A 16,441-nucleotide genomic window follows, 5' to 3' on the forward strand; every position below is an offset into this window, starting at 1 on the left:
ATGAATCGATTTCCTAGAGGCAGCATTTGAATGCTGAATACTGGAGGACAGCACTTTCCCTATGCTGGTGTTGAATTGTTATCTTTTGTTTGCACCTGTTGGTGGTCATTTGACACGCTAGCAGATTTCAACTGAATGTAACATGAGGAACTTGCGCTTTAAACTCTTTCTGTGTGAGAATAAATAGAGGGGGATGTGTAATATTTTAACATTGATCTTGTTTTCTTGTGTTTTTGCGGTCTTGTAGAGGTGAAGGCGTTCTAAATGACCTATGCCGCCAGCAGTGCTGCATGAGTGTGGAAAGATATTGTCGGGACTTGCAACCTTTTGACAAGAAAGAAAAGGAAATGATCAGAACGCTCCCAAATGGCGTGCGTGTTTTGAGTACGCAGCCACAGGGATGTTGCGCAGGTAGCGTGGCCGAGCGGTCTAAGGCACTGGATTAAGGCTCCAGTCTCTTCGGGGGCGTGGGTTCGAATCCCACCGCTGCCATCAGGCTCTTTTTTTCTTCCAGCCTTCTGTGGATGAATAAACGTATCACGCCGTTTAAATACCGCTTCCTTATTTGCCACAGCGTGCAACTTATGTGGACATGGAAATGCACTTGTTTCATACTCATTTGATCTTTGAAAATGGAACAGTAACACAGAAAGTTAGAAAAGTAATGCAGGATGAAAAGAAGACTCAGCTTCAACATTTCACCAACCCTTCTTCCCCTTGTTGTTCCAAAAGAAGGAGAAAGGAGGAAAAGAAGGAGAAAGAAAAAAAAAAAAAAAGACCTGGTCATTTTCAATTGTGCCCCAAAATGGGCAGCAGGATTCCTTTAGAACTCCATATGTGCATTCCGATTTCTCCTTGGATCAACAAGCTGTGTTACAATACCCACTTTAGATACTAAAGTGGCATAGTTTCCAGCTTTGCCACAAGAACATCGAGGCCATCCTCAAATACATCTACTGAATTCCATAAAACACCTTCTTTAGGAAGAGAATTTAACATCTTTCTTCTCACTTGAAAGAGGTCATAAATTGTCCTAAATATAAAGCTAGCAAAGAGTAAGTCACGTGGAGAATTCCACACCATGCACGATTCACCCCAGCATTTGCATGCTCAATTGTAATGTAATTAAACCGGTATGGCTTCACATGGCCACAAACACAGAAACTGGCTAGCTGGTGCGGTGCCTTTCTGTTTGGCTTTGCCTTCAATTACAGTGGTATTGTGCTGAAAAGAAAAGTACTTATTTTCTTTCCTCTTTAGGCTGAATATTTAATTTGTCAGAATCTATCTAATTTTATGTCGGTGGGGGAAAAAAACCTACCTTTGTTGGCTACTCTGTTGACGACCACATCCACCTTTACAATGAGACCTCGTGGCGCAACGGTAGCGCGTCTGACTCCAGATCAGAAGGCTGCGTGTTCAAATCACGTCGGGGTCATGCTGCTTTTGCTTTGGAGAAGAGTAAGCACAGATCTCTTGTCATACCAGAGTTGGATAAAAAGCAGGCTTAGCATATATAATCCATATATCCCGTACTTGCGTTATTTCATTATGCTGATGGTAAAAACGGGAAAAGTCCTGCTCATCTACAGTAGGTAGATTTGACATGCTGCAGGATTCCTGATTGTTTCAAATGAATCCTGTGGATTTTAAACTAGGAGTCGGGAACCAAAAATAGAGTCCCCCTGTTCCTTTAGCGTGTCATTTTATGGGTTCCTCCTTTTTTTTGCTTTACTCCCTTTTTGTCAAAACAGGTTAATGAATCGATTTCCTAGAGGCAGCATTTGAATGCTGAATACAGGAGGACAGCACTTTCCCTATGCTGGTGTTGAATTGTTATCTTTTGTTTGCACCTGTTGGTGGTCATTTGACACGCTAGCAGATTTCACCTGAATGTAACATGAGGAACTTGCGCTTTAAACTCTTTCTGTGTGAGAATAAATAGAGGGGGATGTGTAATATTTTAGCATTGATCTAGTTTTCTTGTGTTTTTGCGGTCTTGTAGAGGTGAAGGCGTTCTAAATGACCTATGCCGCCAGCAGTGCTGCATGAGTGTGGAAAGATATTGTCGGGACTTGCAACCTTTTGACAAGAAAGAAAAGGAAATGATCAGAACGCTCCCAAATGGCGTGCGTGTTTTGAGTACGCAGCCACAGGGATTTTGCGCAGGTAGCGTGGCCGAGCGGCCTAAGGCGCTGGATTAAGGCTCCAGTCTCTTCGGGGGCGTGGGTTCGAATCCCACCGCTGCCATCAGGCTCTTTTTTTCTTCCAGCCTTCTGTGGATGAATAAACGTATCACGCCGTTTAAATACCGCTTCCTTATTTGCCACAGCGTGCAACTTATGTGGACATGGAAATGCACTTGTTTCATACTCATTTGATCTTTGAAAATGGAACAGTAACACAGAAAGTTAGAAAAGTAATGCAGGATGAAAAGAAGACTCAGCTTCAACATTTCACCCACCCTTCTTCCCCTTGTTGTTCCAAAAGAAGGAGAAAGGAAAAAAAAAAAAAAAGACCTGAAGTCATTTTCAATTGTGCCCCAAATTGGGCAGCAGGATTCCTTTAGAACTCCATATGTGCATTCCGATTTCTCCTTGGATCAACAAGCTGTGTTACAATACCCACTTTAGATACTAAAGTGGCATAGTTTCCAGCTTTGCCACAAGAACATCGAGGCCATCCTTAAATACATCTACTGAATTCCATAAAACACCTTCTTTAGGAAGAGAATTTAACATCTTTCTTCTCACTTGAAAGAGGCCATAAATTGTCCTAAATATAAAGCTAGCAAAGAGTAAGTCACGTGGAGAATTCCACACCATGCACGATTCACCCCAGCATTTGCATGTTCCATTGTAATGTAATTAAACCGGTATGGCTTCACATGGCCACAAACACAGAAACTGGCTAGCTGGTGCGGTGCCTTTCTGTTTGGCTTTGCCTTCAATTACAGTGGTATTGTGCTGAAAAGAAAAGTACTTATTTTCATTCCTCTTTAGGCTGAATATTTAATTTGTCAGAATCGATCTAATTTTATGTCGGTTGGGGAAAAAAAACTACCTTTGTTGGCTACTCTGTTGACGACCACGTCCACCTTTACAATGAGACCTCGTGGCGCAACGGTAGCGCGTCTGACTCCAGATCAGAAGGTTGCGTGTTCAAATCACGTTGGGGTCATGCTGCTTTTGCTTTGGAGAAGAGTAAGCACAGATCTCTTGTCATACCAGAGTTGGATAAAAAGCAGGCTTAGCATATATAATCCATATATCCCGTACTTGCGTTATTTCATTATGTTGATGGTCAAAACGTGAAAAGTCCTGCTCATCTACAGTAGGTAGATTTGACATGCTGCAGGATTCCTGATTGTTTCAAATGAATCCTGTGGAATTTAAACTAGGAGTCGGGAATCAAAAATAGCGTCCCCCTGTTCCTTTAGCGTGTCATTTTATGGGTTCCTCCATTTTTTTGCTTTACTCCCTTTTTGTCAAAACAGGTTAATGAATCGATTTCCTAGAGGCAGCATTTGAATGCTGAATACTGGAGGACAGCACTTTCCCTATGCTGGTGTTGAATTGTTATCTTTTGTTTGCACCTGTTGGTGGTCATTTGACACGCTAGCAGATTTCACCTGAATGTAACATGAGGAACTTGCGCTTTAAACTCTTTCTGTGTGAGAATAAATAGAGGAGGATGTGTAATATTTTAACATTGATCTAGTTTTCTTGTGTTTTTGCGGTCTTGTAGAGGTGAAGGCGTTCTAAATGACCTATGCCGCCAGCAGTGCTGCATGAGTGTGGAAAGATATTGTCGGGACTTGCAACCTTTTGACAAGAAAGAAAAGGAAATGATCAGAACGCTCCCAAATGGCGTGCGTGTTTTGAGTACGCAGCCACAGGGATTTTGCGCAGGTAGCGTGGCCGAGCGGTCTAAGGCGCTGGATTAAGGCTCCAGTCTCTTCAGGGGCGTGGGTTCGAATCCCACCGCTGCCATTAGGCTCATTTTTTCTTCCAGCCTTCTGTGGATGAATAAACGTATCACGCCGTTTAAATACCGCTTCCTTATTTGCCACAGCGTGCAACTTATGTGGACATGGAAATGCACTTGTTTCATACTCATTTGATCTTTGAAAATGGAACAGTAACACAGAAAGTTAGAAAAGTAATGCAGGATGAAAAGAAGACTCAGCTTCAACATTTCACCCACCCTTCTTCCCCTTGTTGTTCCAAAAGAAGGAGAAAGGAAAAAAAGAAAGACCTGAAGTCATTTTCAATTGTGCCCCAAATTGGGCAGCAGGATTCCTTTAGAACTCCATATGTGCATTCCGATTTCTCCTTGGATCAACAAGCTGTGTTACAATACCCACTTTAGATACTAAAGTGGCATAGTTTCCAGCTTTGCCACAAGAACATCGAGGCCATCCTCAAATACATCTACTGAATTCCATAAAACACCTTCTTTAGGAAGAGAATTTAACATCTTTCTTCTCACTTGAAAGAGGCCATAAATTGTCCTAAATATAAAGCTAGCAAAGAGTAAGTCACGTGGAGAATTCCACACCATGCACGATTCACCCCAGCATTTGCATGTTCCATTGTAATGTAATTAAACCGGTATGGCTTCACATGGCCACAAACACAGAAACTGGCTAGCTGGTGCAGTGCCTTTCTGTTTGGCTTTGCCTTCAATTACAGTGGTATTGTGCTGAAAAGAAAAGTACTTATTTTCATTCCTCTTTAGGCTGAATATTTAATTTGTCAGAATCGATCTAATTTTATGTCGGTTGGCTACTCTGTTGACGACCACGTCACCTTTACAATGAGACCTCGTGGCGCAACGGTAGCGCGTCTGACTCCAGATCAGAAGGTTGCGTGTTCAAATCACGTCGGGGTCATGCTGCTTTAACTTTGGAGAAGAGTAAGCACAGATCTCTTGTCATACCAGAGTTGGATAAAAAGCAGGTTTAGCATATATAATCCATATATCCCGTACTTGTGTTATTTCATTATGTTGATGGTCAAAACGGGAAAAGTCCTGCTCATCTACAGTAGGTAGATTTGACATGCTGCAGGATTCCTGATTGTTTCAAATGAATCCTGTGGATTTTAAACTAGGAGTCGGGAACCAAAAATAGAGTCCCCCTGTTCCTTTAGCGTGTCATTTTATGGGTTCCTCCATTTTTTTGCTTTACTCCCTTTTTGTCAAAACAGGTTAATGAATCGATTTCCTAGAGGCAGCATTTGAATGCTGAATACTGGAGGACAGCACTTTCCCTATGCTGGTGTTGAATTGTTATCTTTTGTTTGCACCTGTTGGTGGTCATTTGACACGCTAGCAGATTTCACCTGAATGTAACATGAGGAACTTGCGCTTTAAACTCTTTCTGTGTGAGAATAAATAGAGGGGGATGTGTAATATTTTAGCATTGATCTAGTTTTCTTGTGTTTTTGCGGTCTTGTAGAGGTGAAGGCGTTCTAAATGACCTATGCCGCCAGCAGTGCTGCATGAGTGTGGAAAGATATTGTCGGGACTTGCAACCTTTTGACAAGAAAGAAAAGGAAATGATCAGAACGCTCCCAAATGGCGTGCGTGTTTTGAGTACGCAGCCACAAGGATTTTGCGCAGGTAGTGTGGCCGAGCGGTCTAAGGCGCTGGATTAAGGCTCCAGTCTCTTCGGGGGTGTGGGTTCGAATCCCACCGCTGCCATCAGGCTCTTTTTTTCTTCCAGCCTTCTGTGGATGAATAAACGTATCACGCCGTTTAAATACCGCTTCCTTATTTGCCACAGCGTGCAACTTATGTGGACATGGAAATGCACTTGTTTCATACTCATTTGATCTTTGAAAATGGAACAGTAACACAGAAAGTTAGAAAAGTAATGCAGGATGAAAAGAAGACTCAGCTTCAACATTTCACCCACCCTTCTTCCCCTTGTTGTTCCAAAAGAAGGAGAAAGGAAAAAAAGAAAGACCTGAAGTCATTTTCAATTGTGCCCCAAATTGGGCAGCAGGATTCCTTTAGAACTCCATATGTGCATTCCGATTTCTCCTTGGATTTATTTTTTATTTATTTATTATTGCCATTTATATAGCGCCAACAGATTCCGTAGCGCTTTACAATATTATGAGAGGGGGATTTAACTATAAATAGGACAATTACAAATAAACTTACAGGAACAATAGGTTGAAGAGGACCCTGCTCAAACGAGCTTACATTCTATAGGAGGTGGGGTGTAAAACACATTAGGACAGGAATTTACAATCAAATAAGGTGGGCTGCCCTTTAGGAGAGGGCAAGAGACAGGTATGTGAGGTAAGGGTTAGTCTTGGAGGCCATAAGCTTTCCTAAAGAGATGGGTTTTAAGGCACTTCTTAAAAGATGCAAGACTAGGGGAGAGTCTGATGGCGGTAGGCAGGCTATTCCATAGGAAGGGAGCCGCCCGCGAGAAGTCCTGCAAGCGCGAGTTGGCCGTACGAGTGCGGACAACGGACAGGAGGTGGTCACGGGCAGAACGGAGAGACCGAGAAGGGACATACCTATGGATCTGTGAGGAGATATAAGAGGGGCTAGAGTTGTTCAGTGCTTTATAGGTGTGAGTTAGTACCTTGAATTGACTCCTATAGCATACAGGAAGCCAATGTAAGGACTGGCAGAGGGGTGAGGTGTGAGAGAAACGACTAGAGAGGAAAATCAATCTAGCAGCAGCATTCATTACGGACTGTAAGGGTGCAGTACGGCTATTGGGGAGACCAATCAGGAGAGGGTTACAATAATCCATGCGGGAAATTACTAGAGCATGGACAAGCTCCTTGGTAGTATCTGGTGCGAGAAAGGGGCGGATGCGGGCTATGTTTTTAAGATGGAATCTACAGGATTTGGCAACATGCTGGATGTGAGGCTCAAAGGTGAGACCAGAGTCAAGCATGACGCCAAGACAGCGCGCTTGCAAGGATGGACTGATGTTGGTACCACAAACTTGGAGGGAGAGCGAAAGAGGAGGATCAGTATTAGGAGGAAGAAAGACAAGGAGCTCAGTTTTTGAGAGATTGAGTTTCAGAAAGCGGGAGGACATCCAGTCAGAGATGGAAGAAAGGCAAGCAGTGACACATTGCAGGACGGCAGGGGAGAGGTCCGGGGAGGAGAGATATAGTTGGGTGTCATCAGCATACAGGTGGTAGTGAAATCCAAAAGAGGTAATAAGTTTGCCAAGAGAGGCAGTATAAAGAGAAAATAGAAGGGGACCAAGGACGGAGCCTTGGGGAACTCCAACTGAGACAGGGCAAGGGGAGGAGGTATCATTAGAAAATGAGACACTGAATGAGCGTTGGGAGAGATAAGAGGAAAACCATGAGAGGACAGAGTCACAGAGACCAAGCGATTGAAGAGTTTGAAGAAGGAGAGCATGATCAACGGTGTCAAAGGCCGCTGAGAGGTCAAGAAGAATTAGTATGGAGTAGTGGCCTTTGGATTTAGCTGCGATTAGGTCGTTAGTAACTTTGATAAGGGCAGTCTCTGTAGAGTGGAGAGGGCGGAAGCCAGATTGAAGAGGGTCAAGGAGAGAATTGGAATTGAGGAAATGAGACACACGGGTAAAGACAAGTCTTTCCAGAAGCTTTGAGGAAAAAGGGAGCAGGGATATGGGACGGTAGTTAGAGGGGGTGGATGGGTCGAGGGATGGTTTTTTTAGTATAGGTACTACAGTGGCATGTTTAAGGTCAGCAGGGACGATGCCAGAGGAGAGCGAGCAGTTGAAGATGTGTGTTAGAGAAGGCACGAGACAAGTGGAGAGAGATCTAATAAGGTGAGATGGGACAGGATCGAGCGGGCAAGTGGTGGGGCGAGAGGAGCAAAGAAGAGCAGCCACCTCTTGGTCAGTAGCTGGGGAGAATGTCTGAAGGGTAGGAAAGGCATGATCTATGTGTGATTGAGAAACAGAAACAAGCTGTGTTACAATACCCACTTTAGATACTAAAGTGGCATAGTTTCCAGCTTTGCCACAAGAACATCGAGGCCATCCTCAAATACATCTACTGAATTCCATAAAACACCTTCTTTAGGAAGAGAATTTAACATCTTTCTTCTCACTTGAAAGAGGCCATAAATTGTCCTAAATATAAAGCTAGCAAAGAGTAAGTCACGTGGAGAATTCCACACCATGCACGATTCACCCCAGCATTTGCATGTTCCATTGTAATGTAATTAAACCGGTATGGCTTCACATGGCCACAAACACAGAAACTGGCTAGCTGGTGCAGTGCCTTTCTGTTTGGCTTTGCCTTCAATTACAGTGGTATTGTGCTGAAAAGAAAAGTACTTATTTTCATTCCTCTTTAGGCTGAATATTTAATTTGTCAGAATCGATCTAATTTTATGTCGGTTGGCTACTCTGTTGACGACCACGTCACCTTTACAATGAGACCTCGTGGCGCAACGGTAGCGCGTCTGACTCCAGATCAAAAGGTTGCGTGTTCAAATCACGTCGGGGTCATGCTGCTTTAACTTTGGAGAAGAGTAAGCACAGATCTCTTGTCATACCAGAGTTGGATAAAAAGCAGGTTTAGCATATATAATCCATATATATCCCGTACTTGCGTTATTTCATTATGTTAATGGTCAAAACGGGAAAAGTCCTGCTCATCTACAGTAGGTAGATTTGACATGCTGCAGGATTCCTGATTGTTTCAAATGAATCCTGTGGATTTTAAACTAGGAGTCGGGAACCAAAAATAGAGTCCCCCTGTTCCTTTAGCGTGTCATTTTATGGGTTCCTCCATTTTTTTGCTTTACTCCCTTTTTGTCAAAACAGGTTAATGAATCGATTTCCTAGAGGCAGCATTTGAATGCTGAATACTGGAGGACAGCACTTTCCCTATGCTGGTGTTGAATTGTTATCTTTTGTTTGCACCTGTTGGTGGTCATTTGACACGCTAGCAGATTTCACCTGAATGTAACATGAGGAACTTGCGCTTTAAACTCTTTCTGTGTGAGAATAAATAGAGGGGGATGTGTAATATTTTAGCATTGATCTAGTTTTCTTGTGTTTTTGCGGTCTTGTAGAGGTGAAGGCGTTCTAAATGACCTATGCCGCCAGCAGTGCTGCATGAGTGTGGAAAGATATTGTCGGGACTTGCAACCTTTTGACAAGAAAGAAAAGGAAATGATCAGAACGCTCCCAAATGGCGTGCGTGTTTTGAGTACGCAGCCACAAGGATTTTGCGCAGGTAGTGTGGCCGAGCGGTCTAAGGCGCTGGATTAAGGCTCCAGTCTCTTCGGGGGTGTGGGTTCGAATCCCACCGCTGCCATCAGGCTCTTTTTTTCTTCCAGCCTTCTGTGGATGAATAAACGTATCACGCCGTTTAAATACCGCTTCCTTATTTGCCACAGCGTGCAACTTATGTGGACATGGAAATGCACTTGTTTCATACTCATTTGATCTTTGAAAATGGAACAGTAACACAGAAAGTTAGAAAAGTAATGCAGGATGAAAAGAAGACTCAGCTTCAACATTTCACCCACCCTTCTTCCCCTTGTTGTTCCAAAAGAAGGAGAAAGGAGGAAAAGAAGGAGAAAGGAAAAAAAAAAAAAAAAAAGACCTGGTCATTTTCAATTGTGCCCCAAAATGGGCAGCAGGATTCCTTTAGAACTCCATATGTGCATTCCGATTTCTCCTTGGATCAACAAGCTGTGCTACAATACCCACTTTAGATACTAAAGTGGCATAGTTTCCAGCTTTGCCACAAGAACATCGAGGCCATCCTCAAATACATCTACTGAATTCCATAAAACACCTTCTTTAGGAAGAGAATTTAACATCTTTCTTCTAACTTGAAAGAGACCATAAATTGTCCTAAATATAAAGCTAGCAAAGAGTAAGTAACGTGGAGAATTCCACACCATGCACGATTCACCCCAGCATTTGCATGTTCCATTGTAATGTAATTAAACCGGTATGGCTTCACATGGCCACAAACACAGAAACTGGCTAGCTGGTGCAGTGCCTTTCTGTTTGGCTTTGCCTTCAATTACAGTGGTATTGTGCTGAAAAGAAAAGTACTTATTTTCATTCCTCTTTAGGCTGAATATTTAATTTGTCAGAATCGATCTAATTTTATGTCGGTGGGGGAAAAAAAACCTACCTTTGTTGGCTACTCTGTTGACGACCACGTCCACCTTTACAATGAGACCTTGTGGCGCAACGGTAGCGCGTCTGACTCCAGATCAGAAGGTTGCGTGTTCAAATCACGTCGGGGTCATGCTGCTTTTACTTTGGAGAAGAGTAAGCACAGATCTCTTGTCATACCAGAGTTGGATAAAAAGCAGGCTTAGCATATATAATCCATATATCCCGTACTTGCGTTATTTCATTATGTTGATGGTCAAAACGGGAAAAGTCCTGCTCATCTACAGTAGGTAGATTTGACATGCTGCAGGATTCCTGATTGTTTCAAATGAATCCTGTGGATTTTAAACTAGGAGTCGGGAACCAAAAATAGAGTCCCCCTGTTCCTTTAGCGTGTCATTTTATGGGTTCCTCCTTTTTTTTGCTTTACTCCCTTTTTGTCAAAACAGGTTAATGAATCGATTTCCTAGAGGCAGCATTTGAATGCTGAATACTGGAGGACAGCACTTTCCCTATGCTGGTGTTGAATTGTTATCTTTTGTTTACACCTGTTGGTGGTCATTTGACACGCTAGCAGATTTCACCTGAATGTAACATGAGGAACTTGCGCTTTAAACTCTTTCTGTGTGAGAATAAATAGAGGGGGATGTGTAATATTTTAGCATTGATCTAGTTTTCTTGTGTTTTTGCGGTCTTGTAGAGGTGAAGGCGTTCTAAATGACCTATGCCGCCAGCAGTGCTGCATGAGTGTGGAAAGATATTGTCGGGACTTGCAACCTTTTGACAAGAAAGAAAAGGAAATGATCAGAACGCTCCCAAATGGCGTGCGTGTTTTGAGTACGCAGCCACAGGGATTTTGCGCAGGTAGCGTGGCCGAGCGGTCTAAGGCGCTGGATTAAGGCTCCAGTCTCTTTGGGGGCGTGGGTTCGAATCCCACCGCTGCCATCAGGCTCTTTTTTTTCTTCCAGCCTTCTGTGGATGAATAAACGTATCACGCCGTTTAAATACCGCTTCCTTATTTGCCACAGCGTGCAACTTATGTGGACATGGAAATGCACTTGTTTCATACTCATTTGATCTTTGAAAATGGAACAGTAACACAGAAAGTTAGAAAAGTAATGCAGGATGAAAAGAAGACTCAGCTTCAACATTTCACCCACCCTTCTTCCCCTTGTTGTTCCAAAAGAAGGAGAAAGGAAAAAAAGAAAGACCTGAAGTCATTTTCAATTGTGCCCCAAATTGGGCAGCAGGATTCCTTTAGAACTCCATATGTGCATTCCGATTTCTCCTTGGATCAACAAGCTGTGCTACAATACCCACTTTAGATACTAAAGTGGCATAGTTTCCAGCTTTGCCACAAGAACATCGAGGCCATCCTCAAATACATCTACTGAATTCCATAAAACACCTTCTTTAGGAAGAGAATTTAACATCTTTCTTCTAACTTGAAAGAGACCATAAATTGTCCTAAATATAAAGCTAGCAAAGAGTAAGTAACGTGGAGAATTCCACACCATGCACGATTCACCCCAGCATTTGCATGTTCCATTGTAATGTAATTAAACCGGTATGGCTTCACATGGCCACAAACACAGAAACTGGCTAGCTGGTGCAGTGCCTTTCTGTTTGGCTTTGCCTTCAATTACAGTGGTATTGTGCTGAAAAGAAAAGTACTTATTTTCATTCCTCTTTAGGCTGAATATTTAATTTGTCAGAATCGATCTAATTTTATGTCGGTGGGGGAAAAAAAACCTACCTTTGTTGGCTACTCTGTTGACGACCACGTCCACCTTTACAATGAGACCTTGTGGCGCAACGGTAGCGCGTCTGACTCCAGATCAGAAGGTTGCGTGTTCAAATCACGTCGGGGTCATGCTGCTTTTACTTTGGAGAAGAGTAAGCACAGATCTCTTGTCATACCAGAGTTGGATAAAAAGCAGGCTTAGCATATATAATCCATATATCCCGTACTTGCGTTATTTCATTATGTTGATGGTCAAAACGGGAAAAGTCCTGCTCATCTACAGTAGGTAGATTTGACATGCTGCAGGATTCCTGATTGTTTCAAATGAATCCTGTGGATTTTAAACTAGGAGTCGGGAACCAAAAATAGAGTCCCCCTGTTCCTTTAGCGTGTCATTTTATGGGTTCCTCCTTTTTTTTGCTTTACTCCCTTTTTGTCAAAACAGGTTAATGAATCGATTTCCTAGAGGCAGCATTTGAATGCTGAATACTGGAGGACAGCACTTTCCCTATGCTGGTGTTGAATTGTTATCTTTTGTTTACACCTGTTGGTGGTCATTTGACACGCTAGCAGATTTCACCTGAATGTAACATGAGGAACTTGCGCTTTAAACTCTTTCTGTGTGAGAATAAATAGAGGGGGATGTGTAATATTTTAGCATTGATCTAGTTTTCTTGTGTTTTTGCGGTCTTGTAGAGGTGAAGGCGTTCTAAATGACCTATGCCGCCAGCAGTGCTGCATGAGTGTGGAAAGATATTGTCGGGACTTGCAACCTTTTGACAAGAAAGAAAAGGAAATGATCAGAACGCTCCCAAATGGCGTGCGTGTTTTGAGTACGCAGCCACAGGGATTTTGCGCAGGTAGCGTGGCCGAGCGGTCTAAGGCGCTGGATTAAGGCTCCAGTCTCTTTGGGGGCGTGGGTTCGAATCCCACCGCTGCCATCAGGCTCTTTTTTTTCTTCCAGCCTTCTGTGGATGAATAAACGTATCACGCCGTTTAAATACCGCTTCCTTATTTGCCACAGCGTGCAACTTATGTGGACATGGAAATGCACTTGTTTCATACTCATTTGATCTTTGAAAATGGAACAGTAACACAGAAAGTTAGAAAAGTAATGCAGGATGAAAAGAAGACTCAGCTTCAACATTTCACCCACCCTTCTTCCCCTTGTTGTTCCAAAAGAAGGAGAAAGGAAAAAAAGAAAGACCTGAAGTCATTTTCAATTGTGCCCCAAATTGGGCAGCAGGATTCCTTTAGAACTCCATATGTGCATTCCGATTTCTCCTTGGATCAACAAGCTGTGCTACAATACCCACTTTAGATACTAAAGTGGCATAGTTTCCAGCTTTGCCACAAGAACATCGAGGCCATCCTCAAATACATCTACTGAATTCCATAAAACACCTTCTTTAGGAAGAGAATTTAACATCTTTCTTCTAACTTGAAAGAGACCATAAATTGTCCTAAATATAAAGCTAGCAAAGAGTAAGTAACGTGGAGAATTCCACACCATGCACGATTCACCCCAGCATTTGCATGTTCCATTGTAATGTAATTAAACCGGTATGGCTTCACATGGCCACAAACACAGAAACTGGCTAGCTGGTGCAGTGCCTTTCTGTTTGGCTTTGCCTTCAATTACAGTGGTATTGTGCTGAAAAGAAAAGTACTTATTTTCATTCCTCTTTAGGCTGAATATTTAATTTGTCAGAATCGATCTAATTTTATGTCGGTGGGGGAAAAAAAACCTACCTTTGTTGGCTACTCTGTTGACGACCACGTCCACCTTTACAATGAGACCTTGTGGCGCAACGGTAGCGCGTCTGACTCCAGATCAGAAGGTTGCGTGTTCAAATCACGTCGGGGTCATGCTGCTTTTACTTTGGAGAAGAGTAAGCACAGATCTCTTGTCATACCAGAGTTGGATAAAAAGCAGGCTTAGCATATATAATCCATATATCCCGTACTTGCGTTATTTCATTATGTTGATGGTCAAAACGGGAAAAGTCCTGCTCATCTACAGTAGGTAGATTTGACATGCTGCAGGATTCCTGATTGTTTCAAATGAATCCTGTGGATTTTAAACTAGGAGTCGGGAACCAAAAATAGAGTCCCCCTGTTCCTTTAGCGTGTCATTTTATGGGTTCCTCCTTTTTTTTGCTTTACTCCCTTTTTGTCAAAACAGGTTAATGAATCGATTTCCTAGAGGCAGCATTTGAATGCTGAATACTGGAGGACAGCACTTTCCCTATGCTGGTGTTGAATTGTTATCTTTTGTTTACACCTGTTGGTGGTCATTTGACACGCTAGCAGATTTCACCTGAATGTAACATGAGGAACTTGCGCTTTAAACTCTTTCTGTGTGAGAATAAATAGAGGGGGATGTGTAATATTTTAGCATTGATCTAGTTTTCTTGTGTTTTTGCGGTCTTGTAGAGGTGAAGGCGTTCTAAATGACCTATGCCGCCAGCAGTGCTGCATGAGTGTGGAAAGATATTGTCGGGACTTGCAACCTTTTGACAAGAAAGAAAAGGAAATGATCAGAACGCTCCCAAATGGCGTGCGTGTTTTGAGTACGCAGCCACAGGGATTTTGCGCAGGTAGCGTGGCCGAGCGGTCTAAGGCGCTGGATTAAGGCTCCAGTCTCTTTGGGGGCGTGGGTTCGAATCCCACCGCTGCCATCAGGCTCTTTTTTTTCTTCCAGCCTTCTGTGGATGAATAAACGTATCACGCCGTTTAAATACCGCTTCCTTATTTGCCACAGCGTGCAACTTATGTGGACATGGAAATGCACTTGTTTCATACTCATTTGATCTTTGAAAATGGAACAGTAACACAGAAAGTTAGAAAAGTAATGCAGGATGAAAAGAAGACTCAGCTTCAACATTTCACCCACCCTTCTTCCCCTTGTTGTTCCAAAAGAAGGAGAAAGGAAAAAAAGAAAGACCTGAAGTCATTTTCAATTGTGCCCCAAATTGGGCAGCAGGATTCCTTTAGAACTCCATATGTGCATTCCGATTTCTCCTTGGATCAACAAGCTGTGTTACAATACCCACTTTAGATACTAAAGTGGCATAGTTTCCAGCTTTGCCACAAGAACATCGAGGCCATCCTCAAATACATCTACTGAATTCCATAAAACACCTTCTTTAGGAAGAGAATTTAACATCTTTCTTCTCACTTGAAAGAGGCCATAAATTGTCCTAAATATAAAGCTAGCAAAGAGTAAGTCACGTGGAGAATTCCACACCATGCACGATTCACCCCAGCATTTGCATGTTCCATTGTAATGTAATTAAACCGGTATGGCTTCACATGGCCACAAACACAGAAACTGGCTAGCTGGTGCAGTGCCTTTCTGTTTGGCTTTGCCTTCAATTACAGTGGTATTGTGCTGAAAAGAAAAGTACTTATTTTCATTCCTCTTTAGGCTGAATATTTAATTTGTCAGAATCGATCTAATTTTATGTCGGTTGGCTACTCTGTTGACGACCACGTCACCTTTACAATGAGACCTCGTGGCGCAACGGTAGCGCATCTGACTCCAGATCAGAAGGTTGCGTGTTCAAATCACGTCGGGGTCATGCTGCTTTAACTTTGGAGAAGAGTAAGCACAGATCTCTTGTCATACCAGAGTTGGATAAAAAGCAGGTTTAGCATATATAATCCATATATCCCGTACTTGTGTTATTTCATTATGTTGATGGTCAAAACGGGAAAAGTCCTGCTCATCTACAGTAGGTAGATTTGACATGCTGCAGGATTCCTGATTGTTTCAAATGAATCCTGTGGATTTTAAACTAGGAGTCGGGAACCAAAAATAGAGTCCCCCTGTTCCTTTAGCGTGTCATTTTATGGGTTCCTCCATTTTTTTGCTTTACTCCCTTTTTGTCAAAACAGGTTAATGAATCGATTTCCTAGAGGCAGCATTTGAATGCTGAATACTGGAGGACAGCACTTTCCCTATGCTGGTGTTGAATTGTTATCTTTTGTTTGCACCTGTTGGTGGTCATTTGACACGCTAGCAGATTTCACCTGAATGTAACATGAGGAACTTGCGCTTTAAACTCTTTCTGTGTGAGAATAAATAGAGGGGGATGTGTAATATTTTAGCATTGATCTAGTTTTCTTGTGTTTTTGCGGTCTTGTAGAGGTGAAGGCGTTCTAAATGACCTATGCCGCCAGCAGTGCTGCATGAGTGTGGAAAGATATTGTCGGGACTTGCAACCTTTTGACAAGAAAGAAAAGGAAATGATCAGAACGCTCCCAAATGGCGTGCGTGTTTTGAGTACGCAGCCACAAGGATTTTGCGCAGGTAGTGTGGCCGAGCGGTCTAAGGCGCTGGATTAAGGCTCCAGTCTCTTCGGGGGTGTGGGTTCGAATCCCACCGCTGCCATCAGGCTCTTTTTTTCTTCCAGCCTTCTGTGGATGAATAAACGTATCACGCCGTTTAAATACCGCTTCCTTATTTGCCACAGCGTGCAACTTATGTGGACATGGAAATGCACTTGTTTCATACTCATTTGATCTTTGAAAATGGAACAGTAACACAGAAAGTTAGAAAAGTAATGCAGGAT

General features: G+C 42.7%; 13 non-coding genes across 13 annotated transcripts; all 13 read left to right on the forward strand.

Moving 5' to 3' along the window:
- Positions 1–410: 410 nt before the first annotated feature.
- TRNAL-AAG (transfer RNA leucine (anticodon AAG)) lies at positions 411–492 on the forward strand. Its single transcript has one exon. It is a non-coding gene; the product is annotated as a tRNA-Leu (tRNA).
- An 874-nt stretch (positions 493–1,366) lies between these two features.
- On the forward strand, positions 1,367–1,438 carry TRNAW-CCA (transfer RNA tryptophan (anticodon CCA)). Its single transcript has one exon. It is a non-coding gene; the product is annotated as a tRNA-Trp (tRNA).
- Positions 1,439–3,108: 1,670 nt separating this feature from the next.
- TRNAW-CCA (transfer RNA tryptophan (anticodon CCA)) lies at positions 3,109–3,180 on the forward strand. The gene has a single exon. It is a non-coding gene; the product is annotated as a tRNA-Trp (tRNA).
- Positions 3,181–3,910: 730 nt separating this feature from the next.
- Positions 3,911–3,992, forward strand: TRNAL-AAG (transfer RNA leucine (anticodon AAG)). The gene has a single exon. It is a non-coding gene; the product is annotated as a tRNA-Leu (tRNA).
- An 830-nt stretch (positions 3,993–4,822) lies between these two features.
- On the forward strand, positions 4,823–4,894 carry TRNAW-CCA (transfer RNA tryptophan (anticodon CCA)). The gene has a single exon. It is a non-coding gene; the product is annotated as a tRNA-Trp (tRNA).
- A 3,522-nt stretch (positions 4,895–8,416) lies between these two features.
- Positions 8,417–8,488, forward strand: TRNAW-CCA (transfer RNA tryptophan (anticodon CCA)). Its single transcript has one exon. It is a non-coding gene; the product is annotated as a tRNA-Trp (tRNA).
- Positions 8,489–10,181: 1,693 nt separating this feature from the next.
- TRNAW-CCA (transfer RNA tryptophan (anticodon CCA)) lies at positions 10,182–10,253 on the forward strand. The gene has a single exon. It is a non-coding gene; the product is annotated as a tRNA-Trp (tRNA).
- A 730-nt stretch (positions 10,254–10,983) lies between these two features.
- TRNAL-AAG (transfer RNA leucine (anticodon AAG)) lies at positions 10,984–11,065 on the forward strand. The gene has a single exon. It is a non-coding gene; the product is annotated as a tRNA-Leu (tRNA).
- Positions 11,066–11,921: 856 nt separating this feature from the next.
- Positions 11,922–11,993, forward strand: TRNAW-CCA (transfer RNA tryptophan (anticodon CCA)). Its single transcript has one exon. It is a non-coding gene; the product is annotated as a tRNA-Trp (tRNA).
- Positions 11,994–12,723: 730 nt separating this feature from the next.
- TRNAL-AAG (transfer RNA leucine (anticodon AAG)) lies at positions 12,724–12,805 on the forward strand. The gene has a single exon. It is a non-coding gene; the product is annotated as a tRNA-Leu (tRNA).
- Positions 12,806–13,661: 856 nt separating this feature from the next.
- On the forward strand, positions 13,662–13,733 carry TRNAW-CCA (transfer RNA tryptophan (anticodon CCA)). Its single transcript has one exon. It is a non-coding gene; the product is annotated as a tRNA-Trp (tRNA).
- Positions 13,734–14,463: 730 nt separating this feature from the next.
- TRNAL-AAG (transfer RNA leucine (anticodon AAG)) lies at positions 14,464–14,545 on the forward strand. The gene has a single exon. It is a non-coding gene; the product is annotated as a tRNA-Leu (tRNA).
- Positions 14,546–15,376: 831 nt separating this feature from the next.
- On the forward strand, positions 15,377–15,448 carry TRNAW-CCA (transfer RNA tryptophan (anticodon CCA)). The gene has a single exon. It is a non-coding gene; the product is annotated as a tRNA-Trp (tRNA).
- Positions 15,449–16,441: the final 993 nt, after the last annotated feature.

The sequence above is a fragment of the Pelobates fuscus genome, chromosome 3 (genome assembly GCF_036172605.1).
Source record: "Pelobates fuscus isolate aPelFus1 chromosome 3, aPelFus1.pri, whole genome shotgun sequence".
In the NCBI taxonomy this organism is placed as follows: Eukaryota; Metazoa; Chordata; class Amphibia; order Anura; family Pelobatidae; genus Pelobates; species Pelobates fuscus.